Below are 18,577 nucleotides of genomic sequence, written 5' to 3' on the forward strand. Positions count from 1 at the left end.
GCCTGCGCGTCCGGAGCCTGTGCTCCGCAACGGAAGAGGCCACAACAGTGAGAGGCCCGCGTACCGCAAAAAAAAAAAAAAGTGCTTTAGTTTCTTGTCTGTAACAAATTACCACAGACTTGGTGGCTTAACAGCAACAGAAACACATTATCTCACATTCCTGAATGAGTAAGTCCAAAATCAGTATCAATGGGCCAAAATCAAGGTGTTGGCAGGACCGTGCTCAATCTGGAGGGTCTAGGGGAGAAACTGTTCTTGCCTCTGCCGACTTCTGCTGGCAATCCTTGCCTTGTGGCTGCATCACTCCAACCTCTGCCCCCGTCTTTACATCATCTCCTCCTCTTTGGTTTGTGCGTATATCTATATCTATACTCTAGAACACTCTCTCTTTTACATAATACTTAATGGATTGGGCATAGTATCTGCTTTTCATAGAGTAGGATCGTTCTCTGCTTACAGAGTAGGGTAAACTATACAACTTTTGTTTCTCTACTATTTTTTCTTCTAGCAGTAACTTCTAAAACAATCTCTGGAGTTGAAACATTTATTTATCTCCACAGAACATCCAGTTTATAGAGTTTTGGTAATCCAAAGATGCTTGGGTGCAGCCTAAACAGTTGATGCTGGACGGCTGTCCATACTCTCCACTGTGAAGGAAGTGACTTGTTACCTGCAATGCATTCTTTTACTAAATATGGTGTCAGGAGAGCTATACCTGTAGAATATAACTTTTGTATCTCTTTTGCTTAACCAAGATTTATATTTCATAAACAAAGTATGGTCCAGCGACACAGTAACCCCATGCTGTCTTACAGTCTCCATCTTGTGGTTTATTGAATTATTACCTTCCATCTATTAAAGGGTTTGTCATATCTTTTAAAGATGTATTTATACTAGCTTACTTCAATTCCAAACCTGTGATCCTGATATTTTTAAGTAAATAATAGAATTAGATAGAGTTAGATTGACAAATGCTACAACACTTCTTCTATAGTAGGCTTCCTGATGTATTACTTTAGGAAGGCCTGACAAACATAAAGGACTTCAAAGATATTGTTCGTATTCTATTTCTTCAGCTGAGTGATGAGCAACTTAGTGTTTATTTTATTCGTGTTCTCTCCCTGTAAATAGGCACTGTATACCTTATTTCACATGTATAATACCTGTCATAATTTAGTAAAATAAAGTTAATACACAGTTTAAAAAGGTGCATTAACTAGGCATATAGACAAGAGAAAAAGCCCAACAGTCTTGATAGGCCCAACAGTGTCACCTTTATTAGACATTCCTGAGGATACAGAACTCTGTGGGGATTCTCAACACTGTCAGCTCTGACAGCTTGGACACTTTATAACAGTAGTTCCTGTCATATTTTTCTCCATGGCTTTTTCATCTTTTCCTATGCTGATTCTTTGTTTAAACTGTTTCTTTTATGCCTATTCTCTCATTTCTTTTAAAAAAATTCATGAAAATCAAGCTAGAGGAAAAGAGTAAACAACTATTATTAGAAGTGTGTGAAAAACTTCTATGGACATCTCAGGTAAGGCAGAGGAAAAGCTTTTTTCTTCTATTTAATAATGTCTCAATAATACACATTTCTATTCATTTTAGTGGTAAGATATTTATGGGTAGAAAAAATATTGCTAAGTTCTAAATGTTCATTTTTCGATTTGTTAATCTTTCTAAACAAATATATTGAGAAACTTTGGAAAGTTTATAAAAATTATGAAAGGTTGAATTTAGTTTAAAAACTATCAAAGATTTTAAATGATCTTTTTCAAAGTGTATAGTGATGTTTATTCAGAATTTTATTCTTGATAACATTTTGAGGTTTAAAGCACACAGGGTGAATACTATTCAAGAAATAATGCCTCTGTTTGCAAAGAGAGGTAAACTCTTTTGAGAAGGATGTATCAATGGCAGAAAGAGGGTGGAGAAAATTTTATCAAAAAGGTTCCCTTCTGAGGGAGAGAAGGAACTCAGATATGACATAGCATTTTAAATAATTTAAAATTGCTTTGATATTAAAGCCAATTAAAAAAACCCTTGCTTCTCTTTTGGCTTTTTGCTATATCTTCTAATCTTAACCTTTATAGGTTTTTATTTACTTTTTCATCTGCCCTAAAATAAATGGTATATGAATAGAGTAACTTTTATGTTTGTTGGAGGCTGTATCAGATTGAGATTTAGCAAAGTTATGATGAATTCTAATTAAAAGATTATGTTTGGGTGATCAATTACATAATTGAGGGATTATGGGATATAGACAAGCCTTTCTGGGTTAGATCCTACTACCTCTTACCTGCCATCTTACTAAGGGTGGGGAAATAGAAAATGTGGAAATTGTTCCTCATTTTCTTCATCTGTTAAATAATAATAATAATAATCTGCAACTGGAAGAGTTATTGTCAGAAGTCAGTGATATAATATATTTCTTTATTACCTTTATAGAAATTCCTCATGAATATGTTATAAAAATTGTTAAGGATTAGAATTTACATAGGATTGAATAGTAATTTCCTGATATGTTGATCATTAATTTTTATTAGTGGAACACAATATAATCAGTAATTTTTATTATTGCAACACATGCATTCTTTTTTTTGTAACAAAATTCAATGTTTAATTTTTCAAAACTTAACTATATTAAAGAAAATAAATTATATTTAGACCTCCTTCAATATTTGTACATCATCTTTATACAACTATAACAGTGCTTTCAAAAGACACTTTGTAAAGGGCATTAATTTCACAATTAAAATGTGTTTTAAAAATGGGAGAACATTAAAGGACATTAAATTAGCCTGAAATGTATCTCATAATGCTGAGAGGTATGTTGTTCTTTAACAAATTAACTGTATTTGTATTCAAAATAACATAGCTTGTAACTACAGACAATTATTTCTTGTCCATTTCAGTGATTTCCTGGATCCAAAACAAAACCTGTGTATTTATTTCTTTGAAAACATCATTTGTTGACCGTCCTTTCACTGCCATGGAATGACTTGCTTTCTCAATCCAGTGGACTTTATTAGGAGCTTGCATTTTCTGTGCCACTTTCTCCAACAAGTTCTTTTCACACATTTCATCTGCTGAGCCTGACACAAACAGTACAGGATCTTTTATACGAAAGAGATCTTCATCTCTAAGTTTATGCTGCTGCTTTGGATGGTGCAGTGGATAGGAAATACAAATGAGACCTCGAACAAAATCATCAGCATCATCTGGCTCAATATGACACATTACAGAAGCAGCTGCTCTTGAGCCCATTGAACGACCTCCAAGGAAAACACCTGCAAGTTTGTATTCTCCTGAGGTCTTTAGGTCATTCAAAACTGATTTATATGCCTTAATTCTATGTACAATATTAAGGCCTCTACAGGTAAATCTCAGGCTAAAAAAACCATGAGATGCAAGATTGGATGCCAGTGACATAAAATGAGGAAGATTCGTATCTCCTGATGCTCCATGTGTAAGAATTATTCCATATATTAAGTTCTTGTTAGGTACCAAACAAACAGCATCTAGTAATTTATTTCCAAAAGGTATTTTTAATTTAGCCGGGGACGGGAAAGTGGCCGGGAGCACCTAACCGCCCTCACTCTCTTCAGGGAGCGAACTTCCACACTCGAACTCAAAGGGACCGCCTCGCCGCACCCATGCATTCTTGAGAGTTAATGTCACCTACAAAGAAGAAAAATTTTGGTCTCCAGGTGTAAAAAATCTTATCCCCTTTATGTAAGAAGCACAAATATACATATGATATGTAAACAGATGTACAGTATACTCTTGGCATTAAAATTTGATGAGATTATATTAATAAAAAATGCCTTGAGTCATCTTGTGGGAAGAGTGATAATGAAAAAAAGTTGAGAACCAACTAGCGTAACACAAGGCAAAGTAAAGAAATAGTAAGCTTTTAGAACTGGACATATAAAAGGCAAATTTTCTATTTTTATTAATTATTCAACACAAACACTAGTGAATAAAATGAGTCTCCAGAGTTCTGCACACGTTGCAAATGGAAGTGGACTGACTTCTGTTTGTGGACCACTTCTTGAAGTGGTCCAAGCAAAGGACCAATATACTTGCTTCGAGTCCTTCCCTGTACTGCAGTCTACTGTATGTGCATGTGTCACCTGGCAGTTTTGGTTTCATTCCATGAATATTGGGGCACAGAAACTTGGTGTCATTTAAGAAATGGTTGATTCTATAGCTACTGCTCTTCCTGTGAATAATAAAACCCTTTTATCTTTGACACAGATGTCTCATGTTTTCTACTAGCATCCATGATTCTGGGACTGACAAACTCATTAGCTTATATGTAGAGTAAAATCTCAGACCTTTTAATTCTTATCAACTGTAAGACTTTAATTGTAGAAACGTGCTTTCAAATTGCTTATAGTGTGAAAAATTGAGTAGATTTTCTTTCTTACAGGTAAGCAATTTACTTTGTCAATATAGATCTTAGCATGATATTGTTTTCCACTGTTTTAGGTACAAGCGGAATTGATAGTTTGAACATTGCCTATTTGTATCACAGACCAATATTTTCAATATTTTAATTTCCTCATATTTAAAAGAAATTTTTGAACCAGTCTATTAGTTCTATGTGGGTTATTTTTGCCATTAACATTGCTTAAAATTATTGTAAAGAATTGTTTTATTGTTTTACTATACATTATCCAGATATAGCATCATGCTTTTAAATATATCGATGGTTTTTCCAACTCATTGTGTATTTTATCACATAGATGATTATTCTAGCAAGCTGAAATAATGATTTGAATAGTCTAATAATAATTTCTTTTATATATGATTCAAATTGTTCACCAGGATTGGAAATATTTTTCCCTCTCCTCCACCCTAGGGAGAATTATACTTCAAGTTTACTGTCCCATCAGCTTTCTCTAGCTGCCTAATTGATAATCAGCAAACTTAGATTACTTCTGTCAAGAAAAATTTTGGTTTATTGCTATAGGATTTTCTGCTGCAATGATCCCACTTGTCTACACTTGTGTCATATTCTGTAATAGTTATTCCCATGACAGGGTTCATAGGGGCTTTTCTATTAAGTTGAATTCAGAAGTCAAGTTTCCCCTAAGGATTACTGAATGCCAAGCTGACAAAATACCAGAGAGATTTTCTCTTTTTTTTTGTCATAGTCTTTTCACTCTGCTTCTGTTTGCCTTTGTTTTTTAAACTCAGCAGAAAAAAAAAAAATGTGATTTGAAATTGATATATAACTTCTAGCTGCACAAGTTATTTTTGTTCGTTTGTTTAACTAATGGGACTTGTTAGATTAAATAGAAGAATCCCAAATAGAAAATGTATAGAAGAGGTAATAATAGGTGAATATCACATTTCCATTTGTTACTATTTTTCCATTTTGTTGCTCTGGTATAAAACCTAACATTAAAATCCATCCTTTCAAATAAACATACAGTTACCACTGAAAATTAATCATTGCACTTATTGATATCTGTCTATAGCACATTGCGAGGGCATGATTTTCAATGCGAGAAAGATTTGCATTCAACTAAGCTCATATATGGTATAAATCCTGCGTTTTCTCGGAAGAATGCCATTGATCTTTCATCATGGTCAGGACTGCATTTTTCCACTTCAATTTCTTGGTACGATCTCACCTTGTATTTCTTTTTGCCTTCTTTACCATGGGATTTTACGCTCCTGCCAAATCCCTTACCTGTTCCACTTTTCTCTCACAACTTCTGCTTGGGGGGTGTGGGGTGGGATAGGTGGAGTATTTTATAGCATAACTCTTACTTGTCTAGAAACAATGGGTGCGTGTAAAGTGCGGGAGGATGCTTTAAGCAAAAGCTCCTTGTGTGCTTAATTGTGGAAATTTCTTAATAAAATCACCACAGGGAACATCTTCAAGTGGATACATGGAAAATGTTGTTTATGGAGAGTGGTGCGTAACCCCTCCCATTTTTCTCAAAAAAAAAAATGGTGAAGGCAGTGAGATCCAGAGTAGAAAGTGAGACCTTTATTCTCTGGAACTCAGTAGTAGGAGGGATCAACGCATATTTTTGTATCTCTCTTTCCACAATGGAAGCCTGGGCTCACTGTTTGAAAAATAATAATAGCATTGCAGTTTGTACCTAATCATATAGTGACTGATTCAGGAATTTTGCAGAGAAGATTAGAGTGGGTGAAAGAATGAGGGATTTTCACTGCAAATTGATCACAAATGTTTTAGAGAAGAAGAAAAAGGCAGGCAGACTTTTCAGATTCAAGATTAGTGATTTTCAGACATTTTTTAACTTGTATTAACAGTAAGAAAAAGATTTTACACCACAGCCTAGAATACAGACATACACATAAAAGTATCAAAGGAAACAAATTAAAAACAAAAACTAAATCTGTGTCCCATTCTTGAAATTTCTTTTCTATTCACTTCAAATCCATATAGTGACCAACTAAAATGGTCTCACATACTGTGGATGGTAAATATATAATTTGAAAAACCTGCTTTAGTGAGGCATGGGAGTGGAGATAAGATGCTAGAAGAGAGTGCTATTTTTTTAATACTTTTTTTTTTTTTTTTTTTTTGCGCGGGCCTCTCACTGTTGTGGCCTCTCCTGTTGCGGAGCACAGGCACCGGACACGCAGGCCCAGCAGCCATGGCTCACGGGCCCAGCCGCTCCACGGCATGTGGGATCTTCCCGGACCGGGGCATGAACCCGTGTCCCCTGCATTGGCAGGCGGACTCTCAACCACTGTGCCACCAGGGAAGCCCGAGTGTGCTATTTCAAAGATGTTGTAGGAATTACTTTTTATTTTTTTAATGTGTAATAATGTTTATAAATTTTTAATTTCCTTATTCACACACAAATTACAATATTCTAAAAATTATTATACTTTAAAATATATTGTAATATATATGTTAATATATCAAAATCAATCTATTTGCTTTTTACACGTTATAGGTCATCTTGAATTTCTTACAGCTAAGTTGCAATAATCATGTTTTACTTTATTCATTTAAATTGTTACATCCAGTATAAAATCATTATTTTATAAAAAGAATATTTTAGTTCATATCAAGGGATAGTTTATATATTTTTAACAAACATATTTTAGAAAATTTTCCTCATGATTGAAATACAATTAGAAATAAAAACCCAACATCTTTACTTATGAAGAATTATATTATCTTTGAACAATAAATGATTAATTTTAGTTACTTCTGCTTTTGTTTGATTTTTCTGTGTTGTTCTCCAAGAATACCAATTTAGATTTAATGTACATTGTCACTATAAAAAAAAAAAAAATCTCCTACCTATTCCCAGGATTTTATCCCCAGATGGAACTTCTACTTTTTGATAAATATTTTCAAAAAGTAACAATCTGAATGAAACACTAAACATTTTCTAATCCCTCTCACAAAACCAAGTCATAGGATAATGCATGCCTTGATTCAACATTATCCTTGGTAGAACATCATAAAAAGAAATCACTAAAAGTTTATGGAGGGCAAAAAGAGAAATGGGAAATAAGAGTGAAGTAAGTAAATATTCAAGTTAAATAAATTTAGAGATAAAAGCTAAATTTTTCACTTATACTTAATAGACTTTGTCAGAGGAAGACCCACTTCTGTTTACTGATAGTGTCTAGCATAATGCCTTGAATAAATAGCTACTTAATAAATACAATTAAATTGTGAGATAAATAATGCCTAATTATTATTTTCAAAATCTCATCTTACCCATTTATGAAATATCTATCTGGAATAAGCAATTAATTTGGGAAAACAATTTATGTCCTGAGCTATTGTGGTGCTAGAAAGACTAACAGGTAGTGAAGAGAAGATCAGGAAAGGGTGGAAAGGATGGAAAGGAAAGAAAAACTAAAAACCAAACACTTTTACAACACACAGCATGAATGAAAAAAATTTTTTTTCAGAATTTGTACTTTATTGCATTTCCTTATATTATGGTCTACTTTTACATGAAGATTATTTGCATCTTTCTACTGTTTTATCATCTTAGAACTTATGCTCTTTTAGGAGCATTTTGAACTTGTTGTTCAGAATGTTTTCCTCCCAACTGCCCATTAGACGGTACCACTACGTCAGATTTAATACTGGCTAACAGTAGCTGTGAGTCTTGTCCTTAAATTTTCTCATTTGCACATAGGATTTTTGTGAAATATAAATTAGCAAATGTAGGTGACTTAGTGCACTGTGAAGATTGTCATAAAGTAAGCACCCTGTAAATGCTAGCCACTTTTATAAAACTTATAATTAAGGTAGTTTTTTAAAGATCATCGATAAACCCTGGGGCTCTAGTCTTAGCAGTACACTCCCTAGTCCTGTGACTTTCACCAAGGTATTTAAACTTCTTGTTTCTTGGTTTCATTAGCAGTAAAATAGGGTTCATAGAACATGCCTTGCCTGCCTCGCATTCATCTGATGAAAATTCAAGTAAACTTTTTGTGATACTGTTAATTTTACCATATCAGGGTAGAATGTAGAGAAACACAAAACTGCTTTCTGAAGTCCCATGGAGCAAAGATAAAATGCAATTCTTTAAAGACATGATTGGGAGCACACACGGGAAGGCAAAGTAGTTAACTTCATTTATTAACAGATTCTGTTCAACTGCATCTTCTCGATGATTGATCTCAGTTTTCCCATCATTTCCTTGCCTTCTTCTGTATCATAATTCATTGACTGAGTGGAATTACATCTCTCTGCCTCATGGAATTTTGAATAGAAATTTTATTCAGTGTTAGTAATGCTTTCATTCCTGTATGCAATCCATATTTCAAAGAAAGCTAATTGACAGATTCTTTGGTATATTCAACAATGTCATATTTCATTGTAAAGGAATTGAGGTCCCATGTCATGTATGAGCTTTCTTGTAATTTTTCATATTCTTTTTGTTTTAAGGTGGAAACAGTATTCTATTCAAAGATGAAAATCACTACCTATTAACTCTATGTTGGATATGTGTTCTTATTTACAGATTTTAATATTTTATGAATAAAGAACATCAGCAAGTTTATGAAATCTTCATTTTCTTAGGCTGATTTTGTTAAACATATATAATTAACTATGGCAATATTCTTGAGATATTAGCAAACTTGTGGAAATTTTAATTAAGATAAGATTTTACTGAATATCCATAGAACTTTCAATGAAAAGAGAAAATAAGATAATTTTATTATCACCAAAGCTATAGTTTAATTATATTTATCCATTTAAAATTATTACTTTTTATAGAAGTTTTAGGTTCACAGCAAATTTTAGAGGAAGGTACAGGTATTCCCCACATACACGCTGTCCCAACACATGCATAGCTTCTCCCATTATCAATGACCAGAATGGCATATTTATTACAATTGATGAGCCTACATTGACACATCATAACTACTCAAAGTTCACAGTTTACCTTAGGGTTCGCTCTTAGGGCTGTACATTACTTATCAATTTTTTGAAGCCATGCGGCGAGCCGCTTCTGACCAGCAGAAAGACGAGTCACCACACGCTAGATTCTTCTCGTATCACACTTTATTGGAGTACAGCTTGGTTTCAGACAGATGGAAGGAAGACCCCGAGCTTTGTTCACACTGGCTTTTTATAATGCACTATAACCTGTGGCACCCTGTGGTTGGCTGGTTAACTCAACCTGTGGTTGGCTGGTTAACTCAATCTGTGGTTGGCTGGTTAACTCAACAAGATATGTGCTGTTCACAATTTATTGGTTGCAATTCTGATCCTTTATTAGCATATTGGCTCGTCGTGGCGCATGTGTGGCACATAGCCTTTGGGCTACTCCCTGATAAGCGTTATCTGCGAATGGCAGAACAACAGCTTCCCACGTTATCTGCGGCATGGCAGAACAACGGCTTCCCACAAAGCCACAATACTTTGAAAATTCAATTGAGCTTCTGTTGCTGTATTTTATATACTTCATAGTTCTAATTCTGACTTTTATAATTTGAGGATGAAGAAGCAGGCAATGCTCACAACAGTCCTCAATAAAATTAAATTCTGTTGTTCGCGACACGGACACATTGTAATTAATTTTAATTTCCATTGTAAGTTTTACTTGGTTTTAGGTTCAGCAGACAACTTGAAGCCTGTCAGAGAGACTGTATACAGTTGCAAGCCCTGACTGAATATAAATTCTTAAAAGCTAAGAATAAAAGGTATACAATTGCCTCGTCTCTCACCATTTCCGATTGCAAAAGTCACCTACAACATAATTGACTATGTTTACTGTGCTTAATGCCTCAAACTATAATCTTAGGAAGTCTCAGTGCTGTAGATGTAAATGAGATTCCTTTAAAAAATATATTTAATTACTTAAAAAGTTTAATACTGAATACATTTTTTGCTATTTTGAGTTAGTTTGTTAATTGTCAGTGGCAATGGTAGAAAAGATAAAATTAGTAAAATTATCTTAGCAGGGCAGGCAAGTGAGTGCTTATAATTTGAGTAGTAGGAATTTGGACAGGAGTGATACCAAAGTTTTCCAAAGATAAGAACCACCTTCACCTTCACGTGTAAAGGTGTGCTACTTCATTTAATAATAATTAATTATCTTATTAATAATAACAATAATAAGCTCATTATATGTCAATAAAAATTAATATATTTATGAAAATTAGCTATATTTTCCCAAATATTTTCAGTGAGCAGTGGGATATCATTGTTCCTTTTTACAAATAACGTTTAATGTCTGACTTTTTAGGAGACAGCTGCATCCTTACTTCTGGTTCTGCATTCAAACTATCATGATATTAGACATCATATACCATTTTTCTCAGGATACATTTCTGGAATATGGTGGAAGTTATGATACTATTGTTTTAATTTGAAAATGTTCCATAATGTATAAAATAAATTCAAAATGTATTTTGAAATTTTAAAAAGTTATATAGTTTCTAGAAAGTCTACGTACACTCATGAGAGAAACTGAGTGAAAAAGGCATACATGTATATCTTGCTATTACAATAGTTTTGATCTTGATGACCCCATGAAAGGATCTCAAGGATAGCTAAAAGACCACACAGACAAGACTTTTATAACCAAAGTATAGTTATAATCATGTTTTAGAGTATATTTTCCAAATCACAAGTTTAAATGTTTTATCAATCACACAAATTGATCAAATTACATTTTAAAACTTTTGGAAACTCAAAATAAATGCTAATATTGAATTATGGGAGGAATCAAATTGAGTAGAACACAAAAAAGAATTGGTATGATTATGATGAGTATATTTATGTCACCTTCTGTAGAAGCCCCCTACTTCTGTAGAAGTTGACATATTTTCTTCTCTATCAAAAAATCCCATTTCTGCTTCCCTGGTGGCACAGTGGTTGAGAGTCCGCCTGCCGATGCAGGGGACGCGGGTTTGTGCCCCGGTCCGGGAAGAACCCACATGCTACGGAGCGGCTGGGCCCGTGAGCCATGGCTGCTGAGCCTGCGTGTCCGGAGCCTGTGCTCTGCGGCGGGAGAGGCCACAACAGTGAGAGGTCCGCGTACCGCAAAAAGAAAAAAAAAAAAAAAATCTCATTTCTGAGGGGATATGGGGATATATGTATACATATAGCTGATTCACTTTGTTGTACAGCAGAAACTAACACAACGTTGTAAACCAGTTATACTCCAATAAAGATATAAAAAGAACTCCCATCTCTATAATATGTAGAATCTGATGAAAGAATAGATCACTTTATTATGATATACTGACTTTAAAAAATATTATTGATGACTTCACAGCATTTTAAATTTTATTGTGTGTTATTTAAATAGGAAATATTTTATTACTCAAAAATGACACGACATGTATCACCTCGCAAATAGCATAGACCTCCATGATCATGGTGCCAAAGGAGAGTGCCAGACTCACATTTTATGTGTACTGAAGTTATCATCTCTGTCAGCAAAGAAACTTCATTCCTCCAAAAATCTTTCTTTATATACTAATGATCTGAGAAAAAAATAAATTATTGGGAAATATACACAAGGGGGAGTTTTTATTTCCTACTGAGCCTATCACTTCTTTTTTTGATATTCATAACAGATTAAAGCATGATTCATGAATAAGAGAAAATAATGCCCCTATTTGAAATTTGAGCCTTTCTCAGGAGTCAAATACTCCTTTGGAATTTACAAACATGAGATATTATAATATGAAACATGAAAAATGTATAACTCTAAGATATGGCATATTCATACTCATTGTTTATTCAGAAAAATAACAAAATATTTTAGGCAATTAACTTTTTCATTTAGCATTTAAAATTAAATGCCAGAGACAGTTAATAGGCCCAATGCCCTCAAATCCTTGTTTTTCATATAATATTAAATATTGACTTTTTAATGCAGTGACTTAGTGAGTGCAGGTGTGTATGTATGCGGGTAGGTAGAGAGCGAAGTGGAGAGCCCCACAGCTCATGGGTGTTTGGTCCATGGGTGTTTGGTAAGAGTGATAGTACCCACATAGTGTTCTTGGCTCCAAAAGCTTTTGCCTATATCACATTTAGGATGCAGAAGTCTCTTCTGAATTTGCCAATAATCAAATTGATTATGTGCTAATAAGGTCAATTTGGTTTTGACCTTTTAGTTCCTGCTGCCTCTCCAGCAGTGTTTTAGAAATCCAGGCCAGAACCATGATACACAGATTAAAAAAAAAAAAGATGTATTTTTAAAAGCATCTTTAGGTTTACCACAAAACTCAGTAAATTGAGCAGAATGGAGAAAGTTCGCATATAGTTCAATCTTCACCCACCCCTGATTCTTCTATTATTAACATCTTGCATTAGTGTGGTGTATTTGTTATAATTGATGAGCCAATATTAACATAATATTATTAACTAAAGTTCATACATTGAGGTTCACTCTTGTTGTACATTCTATAAGTTTTAAAAAAATGTATAGTGATATGTGTCCACCGTTACAGTATCATACAACATAGTTTCATGCCCTAAATGTTCTCTGTGCCTCATCTAGTCATCCCTCCTTTCCTTCCTTGAACCCCTGGCAACCACTGATCTTTTTACTGGCTCCATAATTTTGCCTGTATCATAGAGTTGGAAAACATAGTATGCAGCCTTTTCAGATTATCTACTTTATGTTCTTTCCTGGTTTAATAGCTTATTTTTTATCCCTGAATAATATTCCACTGTATGGATGTGCCACATCTGTTTATCCACGTACCTATGGAAAGACATCTTGGCTGATTCCAGGTTTTGGCAATTATGAATAAAGCTGCTATAAATAGCATGCTGGGTTTTATGTGAACATGTTTTCAGTTCATTTGGGTAGACACTAAGGAGCATGACTGACCTGCCATTTACCAAATCTTCTAAACAGTTGCAATCTTTTGATAGTGCATCTTATAAGAATTCTTACGGTTGGTATGGGAAAATCAAGGAAGAAGATTATGCTGTGTAGCATATTTAGTATATATCCTTACATACCTTGCTGTCCCATCCTTTTCTGGTATACCAAAACTTTGAGAATTATACATGCATAAAAATAACATCAATAATATACAATATTTTATTAAGATTTACCATATTAACTTCATGCATGCTCAATTATTGTATAGCAGTGCCAAAGTTGAATTTTTCTGGTAAACCAGGAATCTGAGAGTGTGTATTAAACTTTTCAGACTTTTTAGTGAATCAAATTGTCTTCATTTTCTGATTCTTACAAATCACTTTCAGACATATTCTGCCTTTGTTATCTTCAATTCTCACACTGGTCTTTTTTCTTTTTTTCAATTCAGATGTCCTTTGGTTTAGAATAACAAAGTTCTGGATTGCCCAAGAAGCTCCTCTACTTTCCCTTTTACTCAATATATCGTATGAATCTCACAAACCAACAAAACTCTCTCAAACTGCTGTCAGATAAGCTCTTCTGTCCCTTCTCTGATTCAATTAGACACATGTTTGTTTAAGCTCTAATAGGCACCAATGGTGACCCAAAGAGGAAAAGTACATTTCTCTCCCCATTAATACTGAAGTTCTTTCCATATGCTATAAGCACTGCTTCCTGATCTTCCTCAAGGTTTTGTGTATTTTATTCACCTCATGTCCCTAACACAGTGGGCCTCTAGTTGGTGGCTGGGAAAGGGGGTAGGCCTTGCAATGTTTCTGGCATTGTAAGGGCAGGAGATGGCTCATCACCAATCCTCTGTGGAGTGATGCTGTGGGGGAGTGGAACACATTTGAACTTGCCACGCCCTGAAAGGCAATGTGTAAATATTTTCCCAAACCAAAGAAACGCTGAAAGGGTGGAGAAGTTCCAATTAGAAAGATTGAGATTAATGTTGGATCTTGCTCTCAGAGTCTAGCTAACTGCTCCCTTGCACTACCCAAAGCAGACTTCAATTCAAAGACATTGGAACTGTGGGCTATGAATACACACTAAAGATTGCTCCTCACACAACCTCAGGGCCTAATTTCTATGCCTAAAGAATAATTATCAAGGCCCAGTTACAGGTTTTATCAAATTTTATCTTGCAATAGTCTTTTCAATCAAAAAGATTTATTGCTCCCCATTTACCACTTATTTTGCTTTGCATTATGATCTCAAATTATCCTCTTTTTTCCCTAAAAATGTTCACACTTTCTGTGTCATTTGTAAGGTATTTTCTCATAATCTCTGCATATTTTATTTTACAAATGCCTCACAATCTTTGTATATTTAAGAGTGCTTATTTATATTTACTGTCATAATATTTGGGGTTTCATTTCAATGATCTTGGATTGTTCTGGGCATTCATTATTCTCTTCCCTTTTGATTCCTTTGTTTTATTAAGACCATGATTGAGAATCTTGAAATTCAGATTGTTACTTCTTTTCACAAAACAAAAATAATGCACAGGTTTTAAACCCATTTGTTTACAGTCATCTTTCCTTACAATTTTTTTTTCCTTGAGTGACTAAATATCCCCCAAATCAATGGGAGACTCATTCTGTCTGGTTCAATAAAAGTGAATAATTGGATCCCTGCTTTTGTTTCAGTGTAGGCAGTGCAACTTAGAATTGGGGACAGAAAAGTGGTCTAATTCAATGTGTCTCTTTCATCCTTGGGACTTTCTCTTTCTGAGGATATAATTTGAGCTACATAGTCCAAGTGCTGAGTGAACATTTTACAATGGATTTCCCTTCTCTTCCTTTTTGGTATGGTTGTAAATATTTTAATAGAAACTTGGGAAGATGAAAGTTAGGAACATCAATTCTGGTAACCCCATGGTACAATGACCTGACCCACTCTTTCATTTTTATCTTCTACATTACACACAACACATGTTAAAGATTTTTAAAAAGATAAATCAAATTATAAAAGTTATTTTATCTTCCTAAAAATTTTAAGTTTTTGTATTCTCACAAGAGCAAAGACCTACCTTACATTTCAATATCACTCTGTAATTGAAGATTTAATGAGATGTTTTCTTTTCATACATCAAAATCTTTCATGACATAAATCTGAGAGTGATGCTTCTAAGTCTCCATCCACTCATAAAAATATACTCATTTCAAATGAACAAAGATAACATAGAATGTAAGGGCTGAGTAGAAAGGAGGAAAAATGAACAAAATTAGAAACTGTAAGAGAGAGACAATTTTGAAATCTTCTAAAATGTTTATTTTTCAATATCCAGTAAAAATGAGTTATGATTAACTGAATGATCTTAAAACATAGTGCTTCATAATCAATATTTGGTAAATTACTGTAGAAGTGCAAGCACACTTTTTCCAAACATCTAAAGATACATCATTTATAAGTGATTTGAAAATTCAGGCATGTTTTAAACATCTTGAGAAATAAAAACAATAACTTATATTCTTGCTTTTTATAATTATTACCATTATCTGAATCTGATAAAATTCTGTCTTCTGTCTGCTTTTTAAGAAATAGCTTGGATAAAAGAAAACATACGAAGTACAATTTTAGAAAATCACAAGTAGTGCAGTGCAATGGATAAGGACACATCTTCTACAGCCATAGTATCGGGGTTTATAGTTGACTTTTGTCACTTATTACCTGTGAGACTTTAGGTTACTTAATGCTGCGTTCCTCAATTTTCTCATCTACAGAATAATTAACAATACCTACCACATAGGCACAACCCTATGAGGATTAAATGTGTCAATCCATGTAAAGCCCTTTATACCACGTCTGGCAGAAAGTAAGAACTAGACAAATTTTCCTTCTTATCAATGGACACACATTTTTAAAAAGGCCAACATGAAACTGGAGAAATTGTATTTTATATTTGTTCTACGTAATGTGGAGTTGGTTTATGTCACATTGGTACAGCCAGTGCAAATTCAAATTCAGAGTGTGTAACCTATAGAATCAAAAGGAGGGGGAAAAAAAAACCCTCTACACACATCCCATCCCAAAGTCTTGTTACCTGAGTTGCCACCCGTACAAGATAAAGTTGAATTTTATTTTATCTTTATATATTTTTAAATCTTTTGTCTAAAGCAAAAAAAGGGTTTTATAATTTTGTAATGAGTTGAGTATGGGAAGGAAAAATGGGAGATGGATATATTAAAGGAAATCTGAATGTCTGAAATATCTGACTTCCAACGCGTCTCATTAGCTCATGTAGAGAAAGAAGGCGCCATCTGAACTAGTATTTTGAAAAAGCACAGTTTTAAGAATGTTATCTTGAAACAATTTTATTTTTGCCCTGAGTACCTTTTAAAATTTAATCAGTGGGTACGAGATTTCCCCTGCTGCTGGATGAAATCTTAGGAGCACCTCATGAATTTTCCTGTCACTGTTAACCCAAAACAAAACAAAACAATAACAAACAAACAAAATACTACAGGTACTTTGAAAACAATTATAATATTAAAATGTTAAGAATTCTGATTTAAACTGGACTCTCCCCTCCTTACCCAAAACAGGCATGTTGTAGAGAAGAAGCTTGCTGTCAGGGAAGGTTATATGGTTGGCTTTTCTCTTTTCCTTACCTAGTGTAGCTATTCTTGTTGACCTAGGTTTCTGACCATTTCTGGCTTGGCACATAAGAAGGAGGAGAGCCAGCTGAAGCAACAAATATCTCACCTGGCTGTCATGACTGACCGGAGGCTGAGCTTTCATCGGTCCTCCCTAGATCTGGAGAATATTTCAATTTGTCTATCCTGGACACTTTCTTGCTTCACTAGCTATTACAATACTGTTAATATTTAACCTACCATATCCTTGATGAAGATGAATACATCTCTGTTTTGCTGGCCACTCATTACTTCCCCAGCTCCTTGGAATCCAGACATACCTCTGTCTCTGCTATAATTTGTTCACACTTAAGAAGATTCTCTTGGCGAGGTCTTAAATCAATAACACAATTAATTTGTGTATATGTATTGGGTCCATGGGAAAACCTCATGCTGCTTTGCTCTGACTGAAAGTACAGGTATTTCTACACCTATTTTGTTCATCTCTTACCATTTTTATTATTTATAAATTAGTTACCGATTCACTTTGTCCCATAAACTTCATTGTACATGTATTGAGCTCTTCAAGTGATCTCTTTAAGAAGCTTCTCTTTTGTGTGAGGATATATCTTGCTGGTGGGGAAGGGTAAGATTTTATAGCATCACTCTATCTGAAAAAAATCCTCTTCAAAAATCCTCTCCATGTCTCTCATTTTTTGTACTATGGAAATAATTCAACTTTTTCATAAAAATATGAATAGTTGCACTCTGTTGTTCCTGCAGTAAGATATCCTATTGGCCACTTAAGTCAGCCCTGTTCATTGTGGGAAGGGAATACCAAGGGCCTGAATACCGGGCATCACTGAGAGCCATCTCAGAAGCTGGCTACAGCCGCATTGCCTCTAACCGCCAAACATTCATGGGCGTTGCTTATGCAATATGCACTCACCCCCTTCCCAAGCCCTGAAAAGTGTCATCCCATTAACATTCTAGAATGTTATCATCCAAATTAAGTTTCATGTGTAGCTCCTCAATCTGAAGACCTGTGAATTAAAGAGACAATTTTTCTGTCTCCCCCAATACACATCCACGCGATATAACAAAGGAAACACCCGAGGATACCACTATAGACATTCCTTTTCAAAAGGGGGGTGAGTGGCAGGAAGTACATGGGAATCAATATTCCTTAGCATTTTTAAAATCCTGCAGGGCAAATGTTGAAATTTCCTTGTTGGAGACATCATGAACTGATTCTCCATGGTTCTTGTCCATGGCTTCTGGATTTCAGAATTCTTGATTTCACCCTGAGTCATCCTTCCTACTCTAGTAGACTAACCCATGTTTTGCACCTGACTAACCTTCTCAGCCTACTTTCTCTCTGTAAATGTTTGAATTTCCAAACACCTCTTTCAAGTTTCTACTCTGTCTTTTTCGGTCAAAGCTGGCACACTTCCTGCCAATAGAATTCCCTGAAAGATTTGTCCATTTACTTCTATTGAATTGTCTGTCTTTTTCATATTGATTTGTGGCACTTTTTTTTAATATATTCTGAGTACAAGTCTTGTATTAGTTTTACATGTTACAAATATCTTCTTCCACTATGTGGCTTGCCTTTTTAATGTTTATATATATATA

The 18,577-nt window shown here is 34.4% G+C and overlaps 1 pseudogene; it reads right to left on the bottom strand.

Moving 5' to 3' along the window:
* Nucleotides 1–2,677: 2,677 nt before the first annotated feature.
* LOC112399737 (testis-expressed protein 30 pseudogene) lies at nucleotides 2,678–3,435 on the bottom strand (annotated as a pseudogene).
* Between the last annotated feature and the right edge of the window lie 15,142 nt (nucleotides 3,436–18,577).

Source organism: Neophocaena asiaeorientalis, unplaced genomic scaffold, assembly GCF_003031525.2.
Source record: "Neophocaena asiaeorientalis asiaeorientalis breed wild unplaced genomic scaffold, Neophocaena_asiaeorientalis_V1.1 scaffold65, whole genome shotgun sequence".
NCBI lineage: Eukaryota > Metazoa > Chordata > Mammalia > Artiodactyla > Phocoenidae > Neophocaena > Neophocaena asiaeorientalis.